This window comes from Cryptomeria japonica, chromosome 2 (assembly GCF_030272615.1).
Source record: "Cryptomeria japonica chromosome 2, Sugi_1.0, whole genome shotgun sequence".
Lineage (NCBI taxonomy): Eukaryota > Viridiplantae > Streptophyta > Pinopsida > Cupressales > Cupressaceae > Cryptomeria > Cryptomeria japonica.
Genome location: NC_081406.1, coordinates 142,943,618 through 142,957,590, shown reverse-complemented (window position 1 = coordinate 142,957,590; position 13,973 = coordinate 142,943,618).

Genomic DNA, 13,973 nt, shown 5'->3' with positions numbered 1-13,973 from the left:
CGGTACTTATTACTTTTACTAAGCCCATTATTTGTTACCATGCGATAACATTTTTTAGGCTTAGGAGTGCATACATGCTACTTATTAGTCTAAAATGGGAAAAAAGAATACCGTTGGGCTTGTCAACATTTTATGGACTAACAACGTGTATGCAGTTATTAATGTAGTGCGTACATGGTTTATAGACATAGTTTTAGTTGCCCAAGAGCCTCAATGGCCTCAAAAGAAGTTTTTGAGGTCATTGAAGGCCCCACTGGAACTGTGTCTACACTTCTATCACTATTTTATACATAGAAGTAAGTGAATTTTTTGTTTTTGCATGATTTCAAATGATTGAATTGTTGTTCTTATTAGTTTTTGTCAATAGTATTGTGAATGTTTAATAGTTTGATTCCAAAAAATAGTGATAAGATGCATATTTATGGTTATTTATTTGTTTATGAACTTTTGTTTACATATATATGTATGTAGCGTCCTAAAATTGCGACACTTGCAATTTCGACCGCATTTGGGTCTTCACGATGGTGATGCAACACAGAACCTAAATGGAGACCCCGAAACTTGTCCACAACATCAAAAACTGCATTTTTCCAGCACCCTGCCTGATCCCTCCTTGCACCCTGCTGTCCCGGGAGGTGGGACCAGAGCGCCCAGCGCCCTGGTCCCCCAGGACCATGGTGCCCAGCGCCCTGGTCCCTGGCCCTATTTTGGGCGCGGTCTCCTATGGGGCTTCAAGTCTTTAAGTTTGCAAATTGGAAAATAACACTTCCTGGTTGGCCCAAGGTCGGAAAAATCAGTCTATCAGCCCTAATTGACAAGTATATAAACTACATTTTCCTCTCTCATTTAGGGAGGGGCAAAAAAGGTGGAAACAACATTGAAAGACTTTCACCACGTCAAGGAGGCAAGATACACCAAGCCCCCAGTGGACTAAGGATCTTACGACTTCGATTGACAAAGTAAAAGGGAAGATCATGAGGGAGAACCATGACTATCATTAGTAAGGTTCCCTCACTATGAGTCATGCAAGAAAGATATCAAAAATTTTCAAGGCAAAGCTAAATTTGTCAAGAAATTTTTAAGTATCTTGAAAAAGATATGAACAGGATGTATGCCCCCCTACATTAAAGCGATCGCACATGCCTCACCGGGGGTGATTGCTTTAAGGTAGTGATACATATAAGAAATGAGAAAGGAGCACGTTATCACAAGGATTTAGCCCCCAAGTGTGAGATAAGCCCAAGGATAATAGACAGAAAACACAAAGCACAAGGTGACTTCGCTTTCCTCGGGGTCAGTATGCTGTATGATAATTCATGTATATCATATGTATGTATGCATAATTGTTCTTCATTCCCCAATCAAGGAAGGTCACCTAGAAGAAGGGAACACGTGTCTTTTGAGTCAACATGAGAGAGACCAAAAGAGATCTCAATGTTTTGCATCATCCTCAAGTAGACAACACTAAGGACAACAAATAGAAGAATGAGAATAACACATAGAAGAAGTAACAAAAGAGAGGAGGAGAGAATCTGCTATGCTAATGAACTAGTCTAGCACTTCATCTACCCCCCGATCTTGCTGATCAATGTTTCGGGAAGGTTGGGAAAACGCTAGAGGAGGAACATCCAACATAGCAGATGGAGCTATCACAAGATCCAAACAAGGACTATGTTCATGTTCCAAGCCACGTTGTTCTTGTCTAGGAGCTAGGATAAGTGCTTTAGAAAATTCGTTAGATAAATGGTTATCAACATCAACAAGTTCATATTCACTATCAGAAGCAAGAGAAGTAACATTTTCATCTATATCATCATCAAGATTTATAAAAATAGGGTCTTTAACTCGCACAGGATCAAGACCATCATGCATCTTATGTTTAGGAGATTTTGGCTCAATTTCCGACTGAGGAGAAAATGGAATAATGCTTGTTGAAGGTGTTTTTGGGGATTGCAAAGTTTGAGCTCTAAGACGACGCTTTCATCGGCGTTCTCGTGCAGAATGATTTCGTCTAGTCTTAGTAGGAAGTTGAGAAGATTGAGGAGGAGGAATGTTCTCATCCTTATCACTTGGGTGTTTAGGTTGTGGTCTCTTAGGCTGAAAAATAGGAGAAGAGGAAGGTCTCTTCTCTCCATAAGAGGAAGGAAGAGGAACTGCTCCATATAAGGGAGGAATATTTGGTTTAGGAAGGAGACCAAGTCCATCATGACGAGGAGGGATAGGTCTACTTTTAGGAAGTGTATTAGATATAGGCATAGTCACATCCATAGGGATGGGTTGGGAATCTTCTTGAGGAAAGACATTAGTTTTATCTTTCAAAGGAAGAACTTCCTTCTCAAGAATGATAGGAATGTCAAGTTTGGGTGTTCTAGGTTCACTTAGAGATAGGATCATATCTTTTTTCCACTTTTGATAGGATTTGAAAAGATGATCACTTCGTGGAGGAAGAGATTGGAATTGTTTAGGCCAAAAATAATCAATAGGAATGCTAGAAGTTCTTTCAGCTGGTTTAAAGAGACTATGATTGACAGTAACAACTTCACCATTATGGGGAAATTTCAAACACTTGTGAATAGGAGAAGCAATAGCTTTCATGGAAGATAGCCAAGGATAGCCTAGCTTCACACGAAATTGTTTGGATGATGGAATAATAGCAAAGTCCACATCAAGGGATTTGTTATGGACCTCAATAGGTAATGTAATAGAACCAATTGCAGGAGAAGAAAATGCATCAAATAGTTTCACAACCACATTTGTTTCATCATAGATCACTTGATTCAATTGCAAAGTAAAAAGAAATTCTTCAGTAATGACATTAACCATACAAGAATGATCAATAAGCACTCCACGGCAAGGTGTATTCTTGACTTTTGCAACTATATATAAAGGACCATCAGGTGCCCTGATAGTTTCACTAGAATCAAAGGTGATGGAAGGTTCTTTAGGGATTTTCTGCTGCTCTACAAAGTTAATCACATTCGAAGTCATAGACATAAGATCATCAGGTGAGACAGAGGAATCAGTTGTATCAATCACATTAGAGGTATGAGAAGGTAATGGATCAGTAAAAATCTGAAGATTTTGGTTAGGAGGAGCTATAGATGTATTGCCTTTATCATTCACTCCAAAAATAGAAATAGTATTATTATCAATCAAATCTTGAATTTTACCCTTTAAAGCAAAACATTTTTCAGTATCATGCCCAGGTTGATGATGAAATTGACAAAAAGATTTGTTATCAAAATAGGGTGAATTAATCTTTGCAGGATCTATTTGCCTTATAGGAGGAAGAGTAAGCACATTTTGTTCCAATAACTTATTCATAATACTATGCAATGATTCATTCAAAGGAGTAAACTTTCTTTCTTTCTTGAAAAACTTAGAAATAGGAGGCACACCTGATGCTGCATTCACATTGTTGTTGATGATGTTTTCATTGAATTTAATGGATTCTCTGTTCGGTTTAAACTTCCCAAATGGTTGTTGACTACTATCACCCTTATCACTCGGAGCCATAGGATGTGATTGTTCCATTTGACTCACAGTCAGTTGATAATTGTGAAGAGTTGCGCACAACTGTTGGAAAGAAGTAAACTCAGAAAATAGGAGTTTGTCTCGAATATCTTTTTGTAAATTAGAAATAAAGATTCTTTGAATATCATTGTCAGGCACTGGAAAAGAAATTTGAGCATACAAATGCTTATATCTACCAATGAAATCAGTCACTTTTTCTTTAACACCTTGTTTACAATGCATTAAATCAATCAAAGTAACTTTAGGACTTATATTGTTTTGAAATTGTTGAATGAAAGCATTTGCAAGTTGTTCAAAAGAAGAAATAGAATAGGAAGGCAATGAGCAATACCATTGTAGGGCTTTGTCTCTTAATGTTCTAGTAAACAGTTTTGCAAGCAACCTTTGGTCATAAGCAAAATCAGTACATATTGTTTGAAAGGTCTTAACATATGTTAGAGGATCACCCTTACCATTATAAAGCTCCAAATGCGGAATTTCAACATGTTTAGGTGGAATAGCTCGAACAATGTCAAGAGAAAGTGGGCTTGCAACATCAAATGTGGGCACACTAAACTTAGATTGATTCATAGACGCAATTTGTTGCTGTAAAGAAGAGACAGTTTGTGCAAGATTGTTAATGGTCGCTTTAGTCGAAGAGTTCATATTAGATGTGTTAGATTGTGATGGAGGTGTTATGTTATTGAAAGAAGGTAGAGAGTAGGGTGGTGGGACACTATGATAGTTAGTCATAGGAGATGATTGGAAAGGAGGAACACTACAAGGAGGAATGGAAGGGTTAAATGAATTGCCCCCTTGTGTCATGTTCATTTGTGGAGATATAATAGGAACACTCATTGAAGGAATGAATGAAGAAGTCGGATTGAATGAAGGAAGAGGGTTGATTGAAGAAGAGGGGTTGCCCCCATGACTAGTGATCATAGGAGGAATGTCTTGTATTGAAGTAGTCATTATGTTTGATGTAAAAGTAGGTATACTAGCAATAGGAGTTGTTAAAGGAATAGAATGATTAACTTGAGTAGGAGGTTGTGTATAACCTAAGGTTTTGGCACAACTTTTCATAGGCATCACATTTGAATCCACAATGTGTGCAATACCACGCAAAATATCAATTCCATTCTTATCACTTTGAAGCATACGTTTTAGACCCTCAATTAAAGGAAGAGCTTGACTATCGGGGTATTCTTGAGACATCCATTGTCGAAAACCATCAAATTGGTTATCCAATTTTGAAAGTTGTTCTATAGAAACCTCATGGAGAGCTTCTTCATCATTAAGAGGATTAGAGGAATTACCCATGTCCTCGTTAAAAAGGCCATTCAAATTAGGTTCCATCTCCTCAATAATTAAACCTTGGAAGGACTTAATTCTAAGGCTTCGTCTAATGGGAATAGTGTAAGTAGGACTTATTGTTGTAAAACTCATGCACTAAAGAGAGAGAGAAGATTTTGAATTTTAGAGGTAGCAAATTTCAGTAAAATCAGCCAATCTTCTATATTTAAGCTGTTAAATACAATCAGGACAATCTCCCAAAATTTTGGAAAAAATGTCCGGGACCGTGGCACTCGGGGTGCACACGGTCCTCGCAACTTTTTTCAAAATTTGCAGGGATGAAAGTTATGATGATTTTAAAGCTAATCTGAAAAAATTGAGTGATTTTACGATCTGTAGATAGGCCAAATTAAAGTTGCAATCTCAAAATTGAACCCTACCCAGATTGTCAAAAAATGCAAAATTTGAATTTTGAAAAAGAGAGGGAAACTAAAATTTTGAATTTTATGATTTTAGAGGGAATACCAAAAGCAATGCAAGTTTTGAAATTTGAAAATTGACTCAATTTCACGCAAAATTCAATTTTGAAAGCGGAAATCAAAGTTGTTGTAATTAAGCACTTAATTTCAAAAGTCACAAATTGCAAAAATTTGAATAAAGCACTGAAATTTCGAATCAATGATAACACACTTTTCAGATTTAGGACTGTAAGAAACACAATTTTGACACAAATTTCAATTTCAACAATTTTTTGAATGATTAGAAGCCTCAATCCAAGCAATCACTAGACCAACTTTGACTGTAATTTTGAAAGTGTTAGAATTGATGAAATCAGCCAAAATTCTGGATTTTAGCAGAAAAATACAGTAAGATCTAGCTCCCGAAATTTCGGAAAAAATGTCGGGGACGATGGCACTCGGAGTGCACACAGTCCTCACAACTTTTTTCCAAATTTTCAGGGATGAAAGATATTATGATTTTATTGCGGAATCCAAAGTTACAGCTGATTTGGAGATGTTTTGATCAGTGAAATTGTCGGACAAAGGTTGAATCAAGAGGGTTTCAAAAATTAGGGTTTTGACACTTAACCACTTAATTTTCAAAATTAAAGCACAAATATGAATTGACAATTTGCAATAGAAGGGTAGATCTGAAACAAGCATTAACAATTAAACATTTCACAAGTTTAATTACTAAAAAGAAAATTTTAGGGTTTTTTATGCAATCAACCTCTAAAATTTGCAAAAGATCAAACATGGAAATATAATTAGGAAAGCAAAATTTTCAGATCTAACCATGAATAATCAAAATGAGGATGTTCACATTGGGTTCACCAAAATGTAAAGCGGAAAAATCGAACCCTAGTTGTTCTCCCCTCCCCAACTCCAAGGAGAGAGAAGGGAGATTCACTAGGGTTGATGGTTTTCACTTAGGGGAGACTTTACATTCAAAAGAGGGGTTGAAACCCACAAGATCCAATCCCACACAATGCAAGATTGGATTCTATATGAGTTTCAAGGGTTAAGACAGCAAGGCTACCCTCTTTTGTAAAGAATGTATATAGAATGATTAAGCTACGATTACATAGAAAGTGAGAAAGATTCGCTTATAAACTGAGATAGGGATATAGGATGAAGCTGCGGACCTGGAATTAGTAGTAAAATGTTGAGATGGCATTGTCCTACAAATTTGAGAAAAAGTTGACGGGACAATGGCGCCCGACGTGCACACGGTCCTTCGAAAAATCTGCGAAACGAAGGGGGATCTGTTCGTCTCTGCACAAGGATTCCAGATCTTCAATTACAGCCGCATACCTGCAACCTACACACAGAAAAGAGAGGACGATTGGGGGGTTAGGGATGAGGGGTTTGCCTTTAGGTCAAACCCCGGTTTTGGAGTTAACCAAGAAATGAGAAATTGCTGTAAATGTAAATGATTGTAATGTAAAACAAGTACTAGTACCTTGTTGTAAGGATGTTTGTATCCTTATATGCGAAGGTATAGATGTTGTTGTATGTTGTATGTTGTATGTTGTATGTTGTATGTTGTATGTTGTATGTTGTATGTTGTATGTTGTAGTATGTGATCTCCTCTTCAATGGTTGAATCCTTGTCTTGAATGCAACATGGAACCTGAATGGAGACCCCGAAACTTGTCCACAACATCAAAAACTGCATTTTTCCAGCACCCTGCCTGATCCCTCCTTGCACCCTGCTGTCCCGGGAGGTGGGACCAGAGCACCCAGCGCCCTGGTCCTTCAGGACCAAGGTGCCCAGTGCCCTGGTCCCCCAGGACGATGGTGCCCAGCGCCCTGGTCCCTGGCCCTATTTTGGGCCCGGTCTCCTATGGGGCTTCGGGTCTTTAAGTTTGCAAATTGGAAAATAACACTTCCTGGTCGGCCCAAGGTCGGAAAAATCAGTCTATCAGCCCTAATTGACAAGTATATAAACTACATTTTCCTCTCCCATTTTGGGGCAGATGAAAAAAGAAGAAAGGACATATGTGTACAAGACGTGGAAACTCTATTCAAACATTCAAGCATTCAAGCATTCCTTCAAGCAATTGAGCATTCTAAGTCTCCATTCAATGCTAAGTGTTGCATTCAAGACAAGGATTCAACCATTGAAGAGGATATCACATACTACAACATACAACATACAACATACAACAACATCTATACCTTCGCATATAAGGATACAAACATCCTTACAACAAGGTACTAGTACTTGTTTTACATTACAATCATTTACATTTATAGCAATTTCTCATTTCTTGGTTAATTCCAAAACCATGGTTTGACCTAAAGGCAAACCCCTCATCCCTAACTCCCCAATCATCCTCTCTTTTCTGTGTGTAGGTTGCAGGTACGCGGCTGTAATTGAAGATCTGGAATCCTTGTGCAGAGATGAACAGATCCCCCTTCGTTTCGCGGATTTTTCGGAGGACCATGTGCACGCCGGGCGCCATCGTCCCTTCAACTTTTGCTCAAATTTGTAGGACAACACCGTCTCGATATTTTACTACTAATTCCAGGTCCGCAGCTTCATCCTATATCCCTATCTCAGTTTATAAGCGAATCTTTCTCACTTTCTATGTATTCCTAGCTTAATCATTCTATATACATTCTTTACAAAAGAGGGTAGCCTTGCTGTCTTAACCCTTGAAACTCATATAGAATCCAATCTTGCATTATGTGGGATTGGATCTTGTGGGTTTCAACCCCTCTTTTGAATGTAAAGTCTCCCCTAAGTGAAAACCATCAACCCTAGTGAATCTCCCTTCTCTCTCCTTGGAGTTGGGGAGGGGAGAACAACTAGGGTTCGATTTTTCCGCTTTACAATGTAATATGATTCTATTTAGGACAATCGATATCAACCATGGGAAAGAACAAGCGAGGAACGATGGAACAACAAGAGGCTCAAAAGGAAAGACAAAGGCAACATATGAAGAAATTGTGAGACATAAGAACAATGGGAGAAGAAGGTATGTCATCCTCAACATCTCAATTCGATTTACCAAACGAATATAATGCACCTGAAGCAATTGAAGAAGAGACATTTGATTTACCGTTTGAACCTAATGCAATTGAAGAAGATAACGCATTGAATAATCGATTAAATGATGAACATATTACACCTTCTCTATTTGATGAATTGAATGTACATAATGCACTGATGTTAACACCTCCTAGAATCATTCCTAGGAAACCAAAGTATCTAATTGACATTGATGAGAATATATTGAAGTCAATGCCCAATAAAAAGAATGAACGAACTTGTAGGAGAATGGTTAAGAGAATATGGCAAATTTATTTTAATAACTAAAATCAAACCGCAAGATGTCAATTAATTGTTCAAATGATTAAAAATTTGAATTTTAGAGAGACAATGAAAATTTTAGGCCTAAGATCATCTGAAAGTAACAGTGAAAGAACTATTGTGAGAAATCTATTTGATGCATATCAAGCTATTGGTTCAAAATCACATACTAAATATTCTAATGCTACTCAACGTGTCATTACATCAACCATAATGAGAAAGAAAATAAAAAAAGATCGTTTGATAAGGAAAACAAGTAAGTCATTAAACGTTAGTAGAATAACATTAAGTAAAGCATTAAAGAGGTGGGAAAAAATAGAGGAACCTAACAATAATTCTCTTTGGGCATTCTCAAGTAGACTACCATGTAAAGACAAGGTTGTTGTTGATGCACTAAAAACATTAATTGAAAAATTTTGGCATGACAACACAAGAGTTTCACCCAACCAAAGAGATGTTGTTAGAAGGCGAATTGGGTCTACAAATCGTGAGCCACATGTCAAACACTATTTGGATATGACAAACTAAAATTTATGAAAGATTTCTTCAAAAGTTTCCTCAAATAAGAATTTCTCAAAGATTTTTTGAAATGGCAAAAATTTTTTATATTAAGATTAATCATGTATGCACCACGTGTTGTTGTAAGATGCATATTGAATTTTCCATGCATTATGATATTTTTCGTCATATTTGTTCTACTTTGCACACTAACGATGTTTTGCAGGAATGTAATATACAAGCACCTCCTAAGTTGGTAAGAGAATTTATTTCAAGTGTGCTATGTAATAGACATGATGGTTGCATTTATTATAAGATGCCTTGTTTGGAAGGTTCTTGTGCTATATGTGGTGGTTTGCAATATTTACCAAGATGCGTACATTTGGAGATAACACATGAAATTGGTATGAAACTAGTTTCTTTCAGAAAATACAAGACAGTCACATATGGAGTTAAAGATGGAAAAGATTTGAAGAGATGTGAGCTAGTGAAAAATGATATATGTGTAGCTCAATTTATGAAAATGTTTCAAGAGAAACTAGTTTATGAGTACATAATGCATACACATAGAGCTCGATGGTTAGATGAGAAATTCAAGTTATGTAAGGACACATTTCCTCTTGGCACCATTATCTCTATCATTGATTTCACTGAAAATTATACACTATAACCTCAAAATGAAGTGCAATCCATGTATTATCACTCTACACAAGTTTCTATTTTTGTACACATAGCATTCATGCATGCAGATGATAGCATAGAGGAGGATAGAAAGGTTGTAAGAGAGTATCACTTCTACATAAGTGATGATCGTACTCATTCATCAGAGTTTGTACAAGGATGCTTTAAAGTTTTCTATGATAGTTTAAGGGAAAGGAACATGCGATACAACTGATACTTAATATGGTCATATAATTGCACCGCTCAATTCAAGAATGCAAGGATGCATATGACAAGCGATGTACAACATTTTTAGAATTTCACTGAGGCTGGACATGGTAAGGGAGAGCACGATGGTGCAAGAACATGTTGAAAAGAGCCCTAGCTAGGGAAGAATTGAAGTACGAAGGTGGTGCTGAGTTGATAGATGCAGAAACAATTGTGTGATGGTGTAAGTCTACGATGGGTCCAAGTAATCCAGGTACGTCAATGGTTCATAGATATTTTTGGTTGATCATTGAATCTAACATTGAAAACTATCTAGATTGTTGTACAGTTGCAGGATCGAGTGACATGCACTCATTTATGAGTTCAAATTCAAGTTCACTAGTAATTTATACGAGATGGATGGTATGTTTTTGCTCTTCATGCATGTATTGTTTGTGGGAAGAATGTGAATCACAAGAGTGGATTGACAAATGGTCTTGTAGACCATTGGTTCCCATTGATTCATATCAAATTCCCAAAGCACTACAATTGAGCCAGATGGAGACATCAGTGGATTTTGACCATGTATCCGACCTAGTGGATTCAAGTGATTGTTTGAGTTAAGTTTTTTGCAAGTATTGTTTTTGGTTCATTTTTTTGTACATCATACTTTATTTTTGGTATTAATTAACACTTTATAAAATGCAGGTCATGTGTATGTAGTTGTTGCAGAAGAGAATGATGAAGAAGGAACATATTACTATTTGTATCGTTGTGTTGAGCCTAAAAGAAAATTGACAACCACAATCATTGACGAAGAGAGTATTGAGTACCCAATATGGCCTGTTGTTGTGAGAGGAACATGGCTTCAGAGATACCCTATCAAGAATTTTGATGTTTGGTTGTTCAAGGACTTTGAAACATAGACATATTCTTCATTTCTCTAACCTTGTTGTTGCAACAAATATTCATTTGATGAAGTATCGTGGTTGACCTCATAACAAGATTTTATGGAAAGTTCGTGAATCTAACCACGAGGCAACAATTGACATAATACGGGTTAGAGCCAATCCTGAAGGCTCACTTGATTGATTCTATGGTTCAGAGTAGAATGATTTTGAGATTTTTTTATAAATCATCGACGAATTGTTCTATATTCATTTTTTGTATATATAAATGCCCACGAGCTGATTTTTACATGTTTAGGGGCATAATTTTGTATATTTAAATGGCAATGAGCTGATTTGTACATATGTACATGCCAAATTATGTATATTAAAATGGCAATGAGTTGAATCACACATATTGTAATGCCAAATTTTGTATAAAAGCCCATAAGATGATTTGTATATTAAAATGGTGATGAGTTGAATCGTACATATTGTAATGACAAATTTTATATAAAATCCCATGAGATGATTTGTAAGACATTTTTTTGTATAATCAAATAGCCAAGAGCTTATTTGACCATATTTAGAGGCAAATTTTTGAATAATATGTGACAATGTTTTGTGACTATGTTTTGAGTATATGTTATTTGCCCCTGGTCAATCATGAGCATTCTTGATTCTTTTATAGTCATGGAGAATTATTTGAGTCATTATTGGGTCATAGGGGTCATAGATTGAGACTAGATACAATTTGAGCAAAAATTGTCATTGTTGTCAAAAAAGTTGTCAAGCAACTTCTACATTATGTCGGTAGAGTATGACACTCGACATTCCGGTGCTTTGGGATGCATGACAGGGGCATGCCTATTGTAAAACTGCCCACCTAGACATGATTGTGACATCGGTTTGTGCACATGACCAACCGAATCAATTCTAGCCAATCTGGCAACTTTGCATTGCATGCAATTGACGATTTTTGTAGCAGGCAAAAAAATGCTACCAATCAAAAAATGGCTCCATGTCATCAAAAACCTAGAGAGGACATTGTAGAGGAGCCTCACATGACCCCACAGGTTCAAATGGATTTATCATATGTGTCCTAGATTGAAAGAAATAGTCTGTCAAATTTTGACAATTTTTTGGACTCATGACACTTGAGAGATCACCCCGGTACAATATGACTCTCGATGTTCTGGTGCTTTGGGATGCATGACAAGGCATGCCTAGCATAAACCTGCCCACTTGGATGCGCTCATGATGTCAATTTGTGCACATGACGAACCAAATCAATTATAGCCAATCTGGCAACTTTGCATTGCATGCAACTAATGGTTTTAAGAGCAAGCGAAAAAATGCTACCAATTGAAAATGGCCCTGACTCATCAAAAACTGAGATAGTCCATTGTAAATGAGCCTCACATGACCCCATGGGTTCAAATGGATTGACCATATGTGTCTTGGATTTTAAGAAATAGTCCGTCAAATGTTAACAATTTTTTGGACTCAAGGCACTTGAGAGATCGCATCGGTACGGTATGACTCTCGATGTTCCAATGCTTTGGGATGCATGACAGGGGAGTGCCTAATGTAAACCTGCCCACCTGGACACACTCGTGATGCCGATTTGTGCACACGACGAACCGAATCAATTCTAGCCAATCTGGCAACTTTGCATAGCATGCAACTGACAAGTTTTTGTAGCAGGCGAAAAAATGCTACCAATCGAAAATGACTCCAACTCATCAAAAACTGAGACAAGCCATTGTAGAGGAGCCTCATGCGACCCCATGGGTTCAAACAGATCAACCATATGTGTTCTATATTTGAAGAAACAGTCCGTCAAATTTTGACATTTTTTTGGACTCATGGCACTTAAGAGATCGCACCAGTACAATATGACTCTCAACATTCTAATGATTTGGGATACACGATAGTGGCATGCCTAGTGTAAACCTGCCCACCCAAACACACTCACAACGTCGGTTTGTGCACATGACAAACCAAATCAATTCTAGCCAATTTGGCAACTTTGCATTGCATGCAACTGACGGTTTTTGCAGCAGGCAAAAAAATGCTACCAATCGAAAAATGGCTCTGACTAGTCAAAAACCGAGATAGACCATTATAAAGGAGCCTCACGCGACCCCGCGGGTTCAAATGGATTGACCTTATGTGTCCTAGATTTGAAGAAACAGTCCATCAAATTTGGACAATTTTTTGGACTGAAGGCACTTGAGAGATCACACCGGTATGGTATGACTCTCAACATTTCGATGCTTTAGGATGCACAACAAGGGCATGCCTAGTGTAAACCTACCCACCTAGATGCGCTCGCGACGTCGATTTGTGCACACGACGAACCAAATCAATTCTAGCCAATCTGACAACTTTGCATTGCATGCAACTGACAGTTTTTGCAACAAGCGAAAAAATGCTACCAATCGAAAATGGCTCTGACTCATCAAAAACTATGATAGCCATTTTAGAGGATCATCATGCAACCCCACGGGTTCAAACGGATCGAGGTGCTTGAGAGATTGCATCGGTACGATATGACTCTCGACATTTTGATGCTTTGGGATGCATGACAGGGGCATGCCTAGAGTAAACCTACCCACCTGGATGTGCTCACGATGTCGGTTTGTGCACATGACAAACCGAATCAATTATAGCCAATCTAGCAACTTTGCATTGCATGTAACTGACAGTTTTTGCAGTAGGCAAAAAATTGCTACCAATTGAAAATAGCTCCGATTCGTCAAAAACTAAGATAGGCCATTGTAGAGGAGTGTCACGTGACCGCACGAGTTCAAATGGATCGACCATATGTGTCCTGGATTTGAAGAAACAGTCCATCAAATTTTGACAATTTTTTGGACTCAGGGCACTTGAGAGATTGCACTGGTATGGTATGACTCTCGACGTTTTGGCTCTTTGGGATGAACCACAGGGGCATGCCTAGTGTAAACCTTCCCACCCAGACGTGCTCACAATGTCAGTTTGTGTATGAACAAATTTGATCATTGCGAGCGTAAGGGTGCTCTCGCACCAAACACATATTGTTGTTTATATTCATATTGTCGATTTTTGTTGT